Here is a 15220-nt window from a genome sequence, read left to right as displayed (position 1 = left end):
ACTGGGCATCCTCCTGGAGCATGTACCCAACACTGTGCTCAAAGAGTTCAGGGGACTCCTCAGGAGGACGTGGTGGTTCTAGGGAAGGAGTCACTGATGATGACATTGAGACGAGGGAAGACAATACTTTGGCAGCTGCTTTGCTAGTACCCTGAGCCTGGGTGAGAGAGGATGAGGAGGATGAAGAGGGCTTGGTCATCCACTCTACCAAGTCTTCGGCATGATGCGGCTCAACACGTCCAGCTGCCGAAAAGAAGGACAAGCGTGTCCCATGGCCACGTGCTGATGATGATGATGCACCGCGTCCATGACCAGCACTGTTGTCTCTAGACACAGAGCCTGCTTGCCCTCTTTTATCGGCTCATGCCTGTCTGCCTCTCCTTGTTGGCCTTTCAGACATAGTAATGGCCTAAAGGGAGATGGGAAAATCAGAAATTGGGTAGTGTATATTGTGCTGGAGGCACACAACACCCACTAACTCCTGCAGATGCCTTCATTATAGAACAGGAATTAAAGGGTAGATACTGGTGTATACTGTGCTGTGCTGGAGGCACACAACACCAACTAACTCCTGCAGATGGCAGATGGCTCAATTAGAGAAGAGCTATATAGGTGGATATAATGGTGTATAGTGAGGTCAGGGCACGCAGACAACACGCACAATCTCCTACAACTGACTGCAAGCTCTATTACAGAAGAGCAATATAGCTAGCTATATAGGTGGATATAATGGTGTATAGTGCGGTCAGGGCACGCAGACAACACGCACAATCTCCTACAACTGACTGCAAGCTCTGTTACAGAAGAGCAATATAGCTAGCTATATAAGTGGATATAATGGTGTATAGTGCGGTCAGGGCACGCAGACAACACGCACAATCTCCTACAACTGACTGCAAGCTCTATTACAGAAGAGCAATATAGCTAGCTATATAGGTGGATATAATGGTGTATACTGCGGTCAGGGCACGCAGACAACACGCACAATCTTCTACAACTGACTGCAAGCTCTATTACAGAAGAACAATATAGCTAGCTATATAGGTGGATATAATGGTGTATAGTGCGGTCAGGGCACGCAGACAACACGCACAATCTCCTACAACTGACTGCAAACTCTATTACAGAAGAGCAATATAGATAGCTATATAGGTGGATATAATGGTGTATACTGCGGTCAGGGCATGCAGACAACACCCACAAACTCCTGCAGATTGCTAAAAGCTCAATTACAGAGGAGCAAGAACACAAAATCGGCCGATAACGAACGGTGTATACTGTGTTGAAGGTACACAGAGAACACCCACTAACTCCTACAGATGCCAACGCACTACACAAGGCCACCGCGCTGGCGGCCTTATATAGTGTGGAGCGTGTACTACACAGCCTGAGCTATGATTGGCCACAGGCATCCTGTGGCCAATCATGGCTCTCCTCGCTGCCGGTGCTGTGATTGGCCAAGCATGTGGGGTCACAGTGCATGCTTGGCCAATCATGAGCCAGCAATGCACTGCGATGGAGCAGTGCATTGTGGGCCGTAAGCGACACACGAATTTGGTGCGAACGGCCCATAACGTTCGGTATTCGCCGAACGTGCGAACAGGCAATGTTCGAGTCGAACGTATGTTTGACTCGAACACGAAGCTCATCCCTAGTAATGAACAAGGGCACCTGTTAGTGTGTGAAATGTGTCTACCATTTGGACTGTTTGTAATACTTGGGATATTCGTTCATTAAATAAGAATTTTGATGGATCTTGGAGTGCAGCCATTTCTTCAGTGTTGTGAAATAGTATATTAATTTAAACCATGGTTCTTCAAACTATGGTCCCCAGTTGTTCAGGCACTACAATTCCTTTAAACTCTATTATAGTGCAAAAAAATGAATATAAGCGGCGCTTAAATAACATTTCAAAAGTGATATAGTGAATGCCTGTTTACACAGACCTACAACATAAACAAACTAACATTATAGCTCACAAATCACCCTGTGCCAGTAGTGAAAGAATATATAATATAAATATATAAATGGTAAAGTCCATAAACTTGATGCAATCATTGATTATGTGTAGAATTTCTCTAATTATCCACCCCTTCAGATAAAACACTCACCAACTAGATATGCCTCGCACTCTCATGCTTGGCAAAAAGACATGAAAAAAACTCCCAGAAAGGTTTACCAGATAGTCCAAATTCCATCCGTGTAACTATAAGATTGCTCCACATGTAAATAAAAAATTGCACTAATAGTGTGATATTGTAAAAGCAAATTTAATAGCCACGGTGTACACTTCAACCATTACAATCATGACCAATAAATATCACAGAAAATTGGAAAGAAATACTGCCTTAAAAGATTGTAAAAAACAAATCCAAATACCTAAAAGCTGCGATTAATACGATAAGATACATACCTATAAATCATATAAATCAAGAATTTTAACCGCGCTCTCACATATAGTAAATCTTAATACAAAAAATGTTTAAAAAAAATTAACACCCAAAAATTATAAAAAAAACATATAAACAAAAAATACTGTGTATACACCATAAATAATCACAATCTAGTGACAATATATACAATATAAACAAATAAGTGAATAAATAAAAATATGCTAAATAATTTTAAATTCATGCAATAATAAAGTGCACAAAATTTGTATGAACAATCACAGATACTATAAACAAAGTGCTCAGAGAAATGTGTATAAACAACAGTTCTTCAAAAAGATGTAATCGTGAGCATGACAGTCCAATAAACGGAAATGTTTCTTCCAAAGAAATCCTGTGCAGGTGCAATAAAAAAGGTTTCCTTCACCAACACTGTGCTGATAAGTAGTAAGAATGCGCGCTTACCAAATCTCAAATCAGGCATTTGTTATCAGAAATCTCAAGGGGTCATCACACCGGAGCACCAACTCGTTTTTCACACGGATGAACCATTCATAAAAGGCAAGTAGAAACTCCCATAGCGTAAATCCGTAAACAAAATCTTTTATTCAATTATAAAAAAAAACATACTCACAAACATAAAGGTCAAATCAGCGTTAAAAAAGCCGTCCGGCAAATCGAACGCCCAAATGTCACGTGATTTGCGTCAAGCACGTCAAGACCACCCTACGTACGTTTCGCCATATGTGGCGTCGTCTGGGGCATGGGTGACGCGCTGACGCATCACGTTTTATATACATAAACTAGAACCAAGCCTCTGAGCTGAGGGGAGAAAACCGGAAATAGCGGAAACCGGAAGTACGTCATACTAACATGGCAGCCACATGATACCACAGGCTCCATTTTAGGTGAGGGCAAAGGTAAAATAGCCAATGAAAAAAGCGGAAATATCAAAAAACCGGAAATAGCGGAAACCAGAAGTGGGTCATACTGACATGGCAGCCACATGATACCACGGGCTCCATGTTAGATGAGGGCAAAGGTAAAATAACTAATGGAAAAAAATGGAAATAGCAAAAACCGGAAGTGCGTCATACCGACATGGCAGCCATACGACAACACAGGCTCCATGTTGGATGAAGGCTAAGATACCAATCTAAACTTACTAGATTGATTCAATGGCCGTATGTCGGAGGCCCCCGAAGACCCGGAAGTGCATCATATCAACATAACGGCCACAGAATATCAATAGCTTCATATTGTTTAAGGGCAGAGATAAAAGTCAAAACGTACCGAAATAGCCTAATGGCCGCATATCGGCATCGGCATTAACATGCCGATATAGGAGCGACAGGATGCGATTAATTTCGTACTAAAAAACAAAAACTCGAAATGTACCTAGTTAACCTGATGGCCACGTAGCGTTGTCTTTAACATGCTGTTTGAAAGAAGAGTGGTCCACACCACCGTGCAGACCATAAACTTCCACAGACGCCACAAGTCAAAAAAGCGTATAGCAAAAAATTTATATATATCACAAAGAATTATAAATAGAAACAAAAATGAAAGTAAATTAATCTATAAAATATATATTAAAAAATGCACAGAAAAAGTTTATTATTTAAAGAGCAATTTCTAAATTATGAAAATCTAAAAATCTAAAATATAAAAATTACATAAGTGTAAAAATATGTAAACTATATAAAAATAAACGATACTTCCACATATAAAAATCAAATTATATGAAGAAGAAAGCTAAAATAAAGGTAGAAAATATTAAAAATAAAAATGAAAAAATATATACCTCATCCTCCCATCAGCTCAAATCGAGTTAACATAATCTGAAACCTTCCACAGATAATAACATAAATCCCACATAAATGTGTACCTGCCAAAGAAAATGGGTCATGAATTGTCTATAAACGCATTGATGTCAACATCTACATTGAGCCCAAACGGGGTATAAAATTTAATTTTATGAATCCAGGCCATCTCTAATCTTGATATGCCCCTAACCACAGAGCCTCCTCTACCAGGGCAAATTAAATTTGTCTATGCCCAAGAATATGGTTTTAGCTGGATTCTTATCATGGCATTCTAGATAATGCCTAGATACAGAATGCTTTGGGAAGCCATTAATGATGTTAGTGATATGTTCATTTAAACGCACATTAAGTGCCCTTTTGGTCCTCCCAACGTATTGTAGCCCGCATGGGCATTGCAACAAATAAACCACCCTTTTGGTGGTACATGTAATAAACGGTTTAATATTATGTACCCGCAATGTGCTAGATGATATAAATGACTGAGTGCGTCTATGTGTGCAACCACTCATAGAACAAACCCGACATCTCCGACATTGATAATACCCCGTCAGTTGGTCAAAAAAACAGGGTTTCAAGCTAGGGGGATTAAGGACATTAGGTGTCACCTTATTCCTTAGAGAGGGAGCACCCTTATATATCACTCATGGCCTAGTGGGTAGCACTTCATTTAGAGTTGGATCATTAGCCAAAATGTGCCTATGCTTGTTGATATTCTTTTTTATTGCCTGGTGTTGAACAGAAAATGTGGTTATAAAAGGGACACGGCCCATCTTATCATCTAGATCAATCTTTGTCCTTTCCCTCAGTAATGAACTTCTATCAGTAGCCCTAACAGCTTGTAAAGCCGTTTTGAGCATTTTATCCTCATAACCCTTGTCACCAAACCACTCTGATAGGATGCCAACTTGTTTCTCAAAAATATCAGGATCTGTACAGTTCCTTTTGATCCTCAAAAATTGACCCTTTGGTATAGAGTTCAACCATACTTGATGGTGACAGCTATCTATTGGGATATATGAATTTCTGTCGGTACTTTTAAAATAAGTAGAAGTAAAAAATTGTTCTCCTGACTTATAGATAGTTAAATCTAGGAAATTAATGCTAACCTGACTTGCTTCAAAACTCAACCTAATCCCTCTTTGGTTCAGATTTAATGAGTCCATGAAGATATCTAAATCCTCACGCCGCCCCCTCCCATAGGAGGAGGATACCAGCTTGAGCTGGGGCCTCTGGCCAACATAGATTACATCCTCCTCCCATTGGGCCATGAAAAGGTTGGCCAGACTGGGGGCGTATTTAGCCCCCATCGCCACACCTCTCTTTTGATTAAAAAACTTCTGGTCAAACCAGAAGTAGTTGTGTGTGGCCGCAAACCTGAATAATTCCATGATGAACATAATATGCTCATCCACCAGGCCAGAATCCCATCTCAGGAAAAATTCAACTGCAAATAGACCCATCTCGTGGGGAATAATAGAATACAAAGATGCTACGTCAGCTGTAACTAGCCACATATCGTTAGTTGGAACATAACCGGATAGTACATTAATAACCTGACGTGAGTCTTTAAGATATGAACGTATGTTCCGAACCAACGGTTGTAGAAAAAAGTCAATATACCTGCCCACCCGGGACGTGAGCGAATCAATACCGCTCACTATTGGTCGCCCCGGGGGGCAAGTAAGACTCTTATGAATTTTTGGCAAGTAGTAAATTATGGGTGTGCGGGGTGCTCTCGGGATTAAAAAGTTTTTTTCTCTTTTGTCCAAAATGCCTTACTTAAACCCCTTCTCAACAATATTCTGTAGTTCCCCCAAATAAAGGGATTTGGGGTCACCTTTCAATACCGAATAGGTGTCCTGATCCGCTAAGATACGATGCATCTCAGCCATGTACTCAACTCTGACAACTAGATTTTTGTTGTCACAGAGAGAATCCAATCCCGCTGTGAGTTCGGATCTCATGGAAACCCTTTTTAGGGGCATTGCCTCTAAATCCCTAAGAACCACATCCCTAAACACACGAATAGATGGTGCTAGGGCTCCAGGGGGGTTGAAAGTTGAGGAATTACTCAACCCAGAATGTTTATAATCAGTAGATCTTACGACCTTTTCTTTAATCGGATTGGATAAGATATATCTTTTGATGTTTAACTTACGGATATATTTATGCACATCCATGTAAGTCTCAAATTTATTAAGTTGGCGAGGAGGTGCGAATTTTAAACCCTTATCGAGTACAGTCTTTTCCAATTGAGTTAACTCCACTGTACTTAGATTAAAAATACCAGTTCCTACTATGGCTTTTTTCGCTTTAGCTCGTACCCTTCTTCCTCCTCTAGTTCCTCTTTTCTGTCTATGGTTCTCTTGGTGCCTTGCCCCGGTTTGTGAAAACCCCACTGATTGGGCTCACGACAGAGAGGCCCCGAACCCACATATTCCAATCCTCCAATATTGGAATTTTGACTGTTATTGGGAGGGCCCATTACTCCTGTATTCTGGTGGTCTACTCGAATGACCTCACTCTCCGCATTGGGGCCATTTAAATCTCGCAATGGGTAAAACCTATTTTGTGTGCTAATCCCAAATTCCAAATCATCTCTATTGGCAATACTGCCATTAGTAGAGGGACCAGGAAAATTGGGAGGACCGAAATTGGAGGGTCCACTATAGTTGGACTGTCCTCCAAAATTCGGAAATCCACCCAGATGTTCTAAGCTATAAGGACCACTTGGTTGCACAAAACTTGGAAAAGAAGGAGTGTTTTGGTATGAACCATGGATGTATGACCCCTGCGTTTGGGGAAAGGGGACATTATGATATATTCCATTAGTATATGACCCTGACATCTGAGACGGGGGTGGGAAGTTTGGGTTAAAAGGAAAAGGGGGAAAATTCCCCCACCCACGACCACCTCCTCCAAAGTTAGACTTCGAAGGACAATGTGGGGGAGGGGGGAAAGGAGGTGGAGGATATGGGATTGCTGGAAAAGCATTCTGTGCTCTAAACTGATTTTTCTGAAATTTATAAGGGGATTGTTGAAAACCTCCCCTACCCTTAAAAAAAGGTTTTGGTCCATTGTGATGTGGAACTCTATTACCCACAGGAGGTCCTATTGGGTGATGGACATTGCCTCCTCCTTGAGGCTGTAGGGTTACCCCATCTGTCTGCATTTCATTCTGTTCGGCCAGAATTTTCTTCTGCCATTCAAAAACAACACCTCCCTGATAATCACCCAAATCTCTATTGTATTTCTTTTTCTTCTTTATCTTTTGTTCACGTTCCTCTTTTTCTAAGATCTTTAAAAGAGACTGCGATTTCTCCTTATACTCAATTGAGTGCATATGAGTAATCATTTTCTCTTTAATAGCCTTAATTTCCTCATCCAACTGGGACAGTTTGGCATTTTTCCTTTCTAATAAAAACTTAATGAAATTAACGCCTGCTTCATTAAAATATTTAAACCAATCCTCAAGGAGGACATCTCCCTTTTGGGGACTGAGTTCCCATCTTAGACTCCTGGGAACCATATTATGTTTCACATATGTTTCCAAATAGGCTATATCCCACTGTGTGTGGGTTTCAGAGATGGTAATATTTTTTAATCTAACAAATAAACCTCCAAGGTCCCCTTCGTCATTCTTAAAACTCTCAAAGACCCCATCAACATTAACCACCCTAGAAAGGTTTACCAGATAGTCCAAATTCCATCCGTGTAACTATAGGATTGCTCCACATGTAAATAAAAAATTGCACTAATAGTGTGATATTGTAAAAGCAAATTTAATAGCCACGGTGTACACTTCAACCATTACAATCATGACCAATAAATATCACAGCAAACTTCCAGTATGTGCCCAGACCAGTGCAATATGGTCACGGCGGACCCGAGGTGTGTAGATATATTCTCACCACCACTCGCTACTCGGGCTTGGATCTCTGCTTCCTAAATCGGCTCAGCACATCACATGTCACAGGCTAGCTCAGATGGTTGCCATACAGCCACGCTCTGACATGTCTCATCACACCGACTTAATCATGGGAACTTTTTGAAAGCTTGGGATGTTCGTTCATTAAATACGAATTTTGATGGATCTTGGAGTGCAGCCATTTCTTCAGTGTTGATCATAGCGGTTTCTGTCAAAGTTTCAGTCATAGCAGTTCGGCCATAGGGGGTACAGTCTTATTGTTCAGTCACAGCGATTCAGTCGTAGCTTTTCAGTCGAATCATTTCAGTCACATTGTTTTCAGTCACAATGGGTGCTGTCATGTGTTCAGTCATAGCTTCCTGTCATAGCGTGTTCCGTTATAGCGGGGCTGTCATAGTGTGTTAGTGTCATAGCGGGTGCTGTAACAATGTGTTCAGTCATGGCGTTCCAGTCTAGCAGGTTCAGTCATTGCGGGTGCGTCCTAGCGTGGTCGGTCATGTCCAGCCTCAGCGTCTTGGTCATATTGTGTTCACTGATAGTGTTCCTGTCTAGCGGGTTCTGTCTGAGGGGGGCTGTCATAGCGTGTCACAGTCACAGCGGGCACTGTCGTACAGGTGCTGACAGCAGGCGCTATCATTAGGCGTTCAGTCATAGTGTTCCTGTCACGGCATGTTCAGTTATAACCGGTGCTGTCGCGAGCAGGTTCCAGTTGCAGTGGATCCGTCACAGTGCTTTGGTCCTGGCATGTTCCTGTCATAGCAGATTGGTCACAGCAGTTCTTGTCAGGGTGGTCTGCGGTTCTGTCATAGAGGTTCTGTAACAGTGGGTTCATCATAGTGCTTCTGTCATATCGCTTCTGTCATAGCGTTTCTGTAGTAGCGTATCTGTCATAGCGGTTATGTCCAGCATGTTCTGTCGTAGCTTGTCAGTGCCATACAGCTCCAGCTTACACCAATAGCCATTTCATCTTTGTTTGTTTCCATGTCTCATCGTACCTTCGTTCTTCGTACACCTGGGTTTAGTTAGCAGCGCTCACATCTCTGGATCTGTCACGTCTCTTCTGTAAACAGAAGAAGAAGAAATACTCCTGCGCTTGTGAGGACGTCAATTGTGTGAAAAGTTGTAGTACTGCTTGACACCACAAAACTGAAGAAGATGATACTTCGTGTCCAGTTGCCTAGACTGACCAGGGGTGGTCTGGAGAAAACTGTGTGGAAAGGGTGAATGCAAGGCGCGTGATCAAACGCTAGTATCAAAGTCATACAGTTTATTCAAGAACAATAAAATACATACATGAAGAAATCAATATATAAATATATACTACGTATCATAAAAAATGGAGTTACAAAGTATGCACTAGAGGGTTAAAAGTTGGACATGCCCATACAGGGGAAGATGCCTAAAAATAGGTTGACGCATTTGGAGGATAACCTCCTCATCAGTACCTTTAGATCAAGAGTACAGATTGTATACACAGGTGGACCAACATGATCAACAAGCAAAGGAGTGTCTAGTAGGGAGATGTATTGTGTGGTGAATAATTGGTTCCCTTTGACTCTAGGTCAGTCCTCATTGCAGTGTTCTAAAAGTAGAAATCACATATGTATGTATACATATATATATGTACGCATATAGAGACAGGCACATAGAAAGTATATACTATACAGTACAGACAGGAGACGTGTAATTGAAGTAAAATTTTGAAAAAAAAATATGTGTATATGTGAGTGACTGACTATGTGTTTATGTGAGTGACTGTCCTATTATGTTGACTGACTATCCTCTACCTCCTCAATGATCCTGCTGATAGCTTGGAAGAACATTTTTGGTTCTGGGTGACGCCACCAGCCCAAATTTTCAGCCCCTGTTTAACAGGGGCGTGTAATTACAATTTTTGATGCAATGCTTTGCAGCAGGGCTCATTCCTGCACTCCAACTAGAGTATCTGGGAGAGGCTGCAGTGTCGTGGCACCATCAAGCAGTGCCTAGGGCCCAATTTTTCAGCCACATGTAATTACAATTCTTAATATAATATTTCACAGCAGGACTCGTTCCTGCGCCCACCAAGAGTAACTGTGAGGACTTATAGTGTTGTGGCACCAGCACCACCACCACAACCACCAAAGGCCCAATTTTTCTACCACTGTTCAACAATGGCATGTAATTACAATTCTTGATATAATCGTTCACAGCAGGACGCTTCAGCGCCCACCAAGAGTCACTTTGAGGGCTTACAGTGCTGTGGCAACACCAGCACCTTAGGCCCCCATTTCTGCAGAGCATATAGGGCAGGCCCCTACTTTCAAACATCCAACTTACAAACGGCTCCTACTTGCAAACGGAAGGAGACAACAGGAAGTGAGATGAAAAAAGATGGACGGCCATAAAAATTATACAGGGGTGATAACCCTTCCCTATGTTTTCCAAAAAGCTTAAAAATTGATTTTTTGACTGGAGCTACACTTTAAAAATGTACCAGTTCAAAATTACAAACAGATTCTACTTAACACAACAAACCTACACAGTCCCTGTCTTGTTTTCACTGCCTGTATACTGCTGTTCTGAGTATATAGGGCCTGGGGGCCCCACGCCTTTCTTTTTTTTCAATTTGGGTACAGGGTTCCCCTTAATATCCGTACAAGACCCAAAGGGGCTGGTAATGGGCAGGGGAGGCTACCAATGCCATTTTTCTCAATGATTTTCATCTGTATTGCCGGAAGAAGATATTACATTAAAACTAAAAGCAGTTTTAAATGACTTTTTTCCGTTAAATGTAATTTTGTGCAGGGACTGTTCTAAACACGGGAAACACATGCCACATCACAGGCATACTATAGCCACCTACATCATGAATATGAGCAGGTCAGTGTGCAGCAAGACACATGTACCACACATGCATAGTGGTACGTGTGCAATGAACACTAGACAGTGCTAGTAAGCATGAGTGGAGAGGAAGGTAGAAGTGTGATAAGCATATATGGGAGAACTGGATCATACCTACCTAAGGGGTATAGCAAGAGATAATGTCCTCTTAGTAAAGGTCTGTCAAATGTACCTACAAGGAAAATGAAAAGGAACATGAAAAAAAAAAAAAAAAAAAAACAGGAGGGATTGACCTGAGAGAAAAAAATCACAAAAAATGCTGTGGAGTGTCAGATGTGACCCCATTCGATGGTATAGTGAAGTAAAATGCCCAGTATGTGTAGAATAACTGGCCTGTCTGCAGAGCTACAGCCAGGGCCGTTTTTAAGGCAGGGCAAAAGTGGCAGCTTCCCTGGGCCCTGTCATTCTTGTGGGGCCCAAAGCAGCTGCTACATACTTGCCAACCATCCTGGTTTAAATTCCCTTATTCCTTGAAGTTTTAGTCCCATGCTGTGTCCCAATATCTCAGTGTGAAGTGCTGCTACTAATGCTCAGCTCTGCCCTATTGTTGTGTACAGATGACTCACCTGCTGACCCTGTGTTTACATGTAAATAGTGGCGGCATTCATATGTATATCATGCCCCCCCAGGTCAAATCCACCATCACCTGTACTGAATGCTGCCCACTGGGGAGGTAAAGGGGCATGCTTGAAAGCCCTGCCTACAACTGTGGTCATTAAGCCTAACATCTGCCTGTTCTGCAAAGGCAAGCGAATAGGTGGGTACAAAGATGAGCAGAGTAGGCAGGTAGAGTTAAAGGGGGTGGAGGGTTGGTGTGGAGAGGATGGGGGAGGTTTGGGGTGCAGAGGTTAGCAGGGGTTTTATGATGCAAAGGTGTACTGAAAGGGTGGATAAAGATGTAGGTCACGTGTGGGGCAGCCCATTCATTTCAATTGGCTGCTCTATGTGCTAGAAATGCGGAAGAAGGTCCCTAACCCTTTTTCAAAATCACACGGTGCCGAGACACATGTCAGGAGATGTGTGAGGGTGTCATTAACAATTGATGGCATTACTGTGTATCTGCTAAAGGGCAGCTGCAGATTTTGCATGCGTTCCTGACACACAAATGTGAACACAGGCTAAATGTCTCAGTTACATTGGTGGTCAGTGTAAATGTTCTCATTACATTGGGGCTTGATGTAGAATCCTTTCATTCATGCCTGATCTGATACAGTAAACCGATTTAGAGTCTAGCTGCTATTGTATATCTCAGAGCAGGTGGAGAGCGAAATTGCATGGAGGGGGCGGGTTGAGCTTTGGCGTTGGGGCCCCATGAGAATTTTTGCCCGGGGCCCAATCAATATTAAAGACAGCCCTGGCCACAGCCTGCGATTGTCCTCAGGGGCCAGAAGGCTGTGGTCTCCGTGAGAGTGGGAGATGAATGGTATCTCCCACCAGGGTATTCAAGTAGTCAAATGCCTGGAGCGGTTGGTGATTGTCCCTGTCGACACCCTGCATGAGTGGTAATACAGAACAGCTACTGCAGACGATAAGAAACTACAGTTCTTGAAAAAACTGTGTGTGAACAACATCTGTGGCATAGAAGAGGTCAACATGTTTACAAACCAAGAGACAGTTATACACTTCAACAATCCCAAAGTACAGGCTTCCTTGGCTGCCAATACCTTCACCATTACAGGTCACGCTGAGACCAAACAGCTCACAGAGCCCAGCATCCTAAACCAGCTTGGAGCAGACAGCCTCACCAGCCTGCGAAGACCTGCAGAGGCCCTGCCAAAACAATCTTTAGATGATAAAGCACCACTTGCCACTGGGGAGGAAGAAGACAATAAAGTTCCTGACCTGGTTGAGAACTTTGATGAAGCCTCAAAGAATGAAGCAGTCTAAACTGAAACCACTATGGAGCTTAATAATCTGAACAGAGCTGCTATTTTATATTGTGATTTATCTATTTGTTCTTTTTGTTTTTAACCCAATGAAATTAAAGTTGAATTCCTTTTTAAGATGCCCAATATGTAGCAGCTCTCTTCAGTCACTTCCTGTGCAGACCCCTTGCGCCCCATCTGAACTGAAGACCACTAGAAATAAAGATTGATCATGCGTAAAAAAATAAAAAATAAATAGGGTGGATGTGTGGGCTTATTAAAAAGCCGGTGGGGGGCAGATCCCTGGGCGTGCTTACAGATCCTCTTCAAGGACCCAGAAAGTGGGTGGTGACTCGTTGGAGCGCACGCTATTGAGTGAGTGGGCATGCACTCCAAAAGGCTGGTTCCATGTCCAAATAGTCCCGCCCAGTACCCAGAGGAGGCTGATCAGGGAAACAGCGATCTTGTGACAAGCCAGACCAGTGTATGCTGAGACAACGGCATACATCACTGGCTCTAGACAGCAGGCACATGAAAGGTATGTGAAAACCAGGGAGCAACCGTGTCACTCCCTGGAACTCACATAATCCCAAAAAGAAGTGGAGCTGCCAGTGCGGAATGTACATACAGAGGAATCTAACTAATTACATAGTAAGGTTGAATAAAGACACCAGTCCATCCTGCGTGAGTGTCTACAATTGTCCCTATCTCTGTACATTGCACACTCACATCAGTCCCTACCCTCAAGGAGCCCACAACCCAAGGTCCCCATTCATATACTAGGGCCAATTTTGGACAGAAGCCAATTAAGCTACCTGCATGTCTTTGGAATGTGGAAGGAAACCAGAGTACCCAGAGGAAACCCATGCAGGCACACAGAGAACATGCAAACTCCAGGCAGGTAGTGTTGTGGTTGGGATTTGAACCAGAAACCCTTCTTACTGCTAGGTGAGAGTGCTAACCACTACACCACTGTGCCAACCTAATTATTAAAGTAATTGTTAAAGATGTATGTATGCAATGAATAATGATAATAATATTGGCCTGCAGGATGCAATTGTAATTTATAAGAGGTAAGTTGGAATGTCACAGGTGAATGTAGGGAGTGAGGACAAAATAGTAGTAAATACAGATGTTGATAACTGTCTTAACTTGTACTATAGCATATGATATAAATATAAAATATATAAGATGACTAGTAATACATACAGGTATGGCAGTATGAACATAATGAAGGGAGTAGGGGTAACAACTAGTACTAATGGCTACAAAAGATTTGTTGATGAATGTATGGGGGAATGAGTAGCCCTAGAGTACGTAAAAAGTTTTTGATTCCCTGCAAAGGTAAAGCATAATGGACTACTATGTATATGTCACTTACCTGACACAGGAGCCAGCGAAGTCAACACGGTCCCCTATAGTACGGAGCATCCATCTTCTCGGTGGGTCTCGCTGCTCCGCCGCTGTCATTCCACAAAGCTGTGATGACGTCACTCCCCCGCATGCGCACGGGAGCCCCCACTCTTGGCATATCGCCGTTAACAGCGGTGCGCTCAGTGCGCCTGTGCGCCACTGTCTACGGCGCATGCGCCGTAGACAGCGGTGCCTGTGTTTTGGCAAATATCTCCTAAACCGTGTAGGTTTAGGAGATATTTCTTGGACCTTAATCTAGGCTTACCTGTGGTCAAAGTGGTTTGTAAGGGTTTACAACCACTTTAATGAATGTAAAAATGGTTATGATCCGAAAAATTAAATAGAACAAAATAGGATAGATGTAAATGTGGACATGCCGGAGAAATGTTTGATGTAAGAGTAGTCTGTATATATGCTGATTTTAGTAATTCATCTAAATAGCCCCGTGGACCTCAAGATCTTCTTTCATTCCAACAGGGGCCAGGGAGCCAAGAGTGAAAATCCATAATGATTCTTGTCTACAAAGTCTTTGAAATCTCCTCCCCATGTCGTCGTCTTTTTTGATGGCTTCAATGCCGAACACTTTGAGGCCTATTGGATTTCCATTATGGCATTCTTTGAAGTGCCTAGGCACTGAAAAGTTTAATCTCTTTTTATTGTTTGTGGACTGATCATACACATTGCCATTGATAATGCTGCATTTGTGCTTGCTGAATCTTGTCCTCAGTGGGCATATTGTGCATCCGATGTAGAGAAAGCCACAGGGACAGACTATACCATAGACCAGGTAGGACGTGCCACAGTCGATAAACTGGCCTATTCTATGCTTATGGCCGTCGGACCCTATGACTTCCTTCTTGCGGTGTGACATGAAAGCACAAGTTCCACAATTTCTAACACCACATTTATAGTTTC

Source organism: Lithobates pipiens, unplaced genomic scaffold, assembly GCF_037356315.1.
Source record: "Lithobates pipiens isolate NorthernLeopardFrog02 unplaced genomic scaffold, aLitPip1_a1.2 Scaffold_27, whole genome shotgun sequence".
NCBI lineage: Eukaryota > Metazoa > Chordata > Amphibia > Anura > Ranidae > Lithobates > Lithobates pipiens.
The sequence above is the reverse complement of the archived record's forward strand: the minus strand, read 5'-3'. Positions refer to the sequence as shown.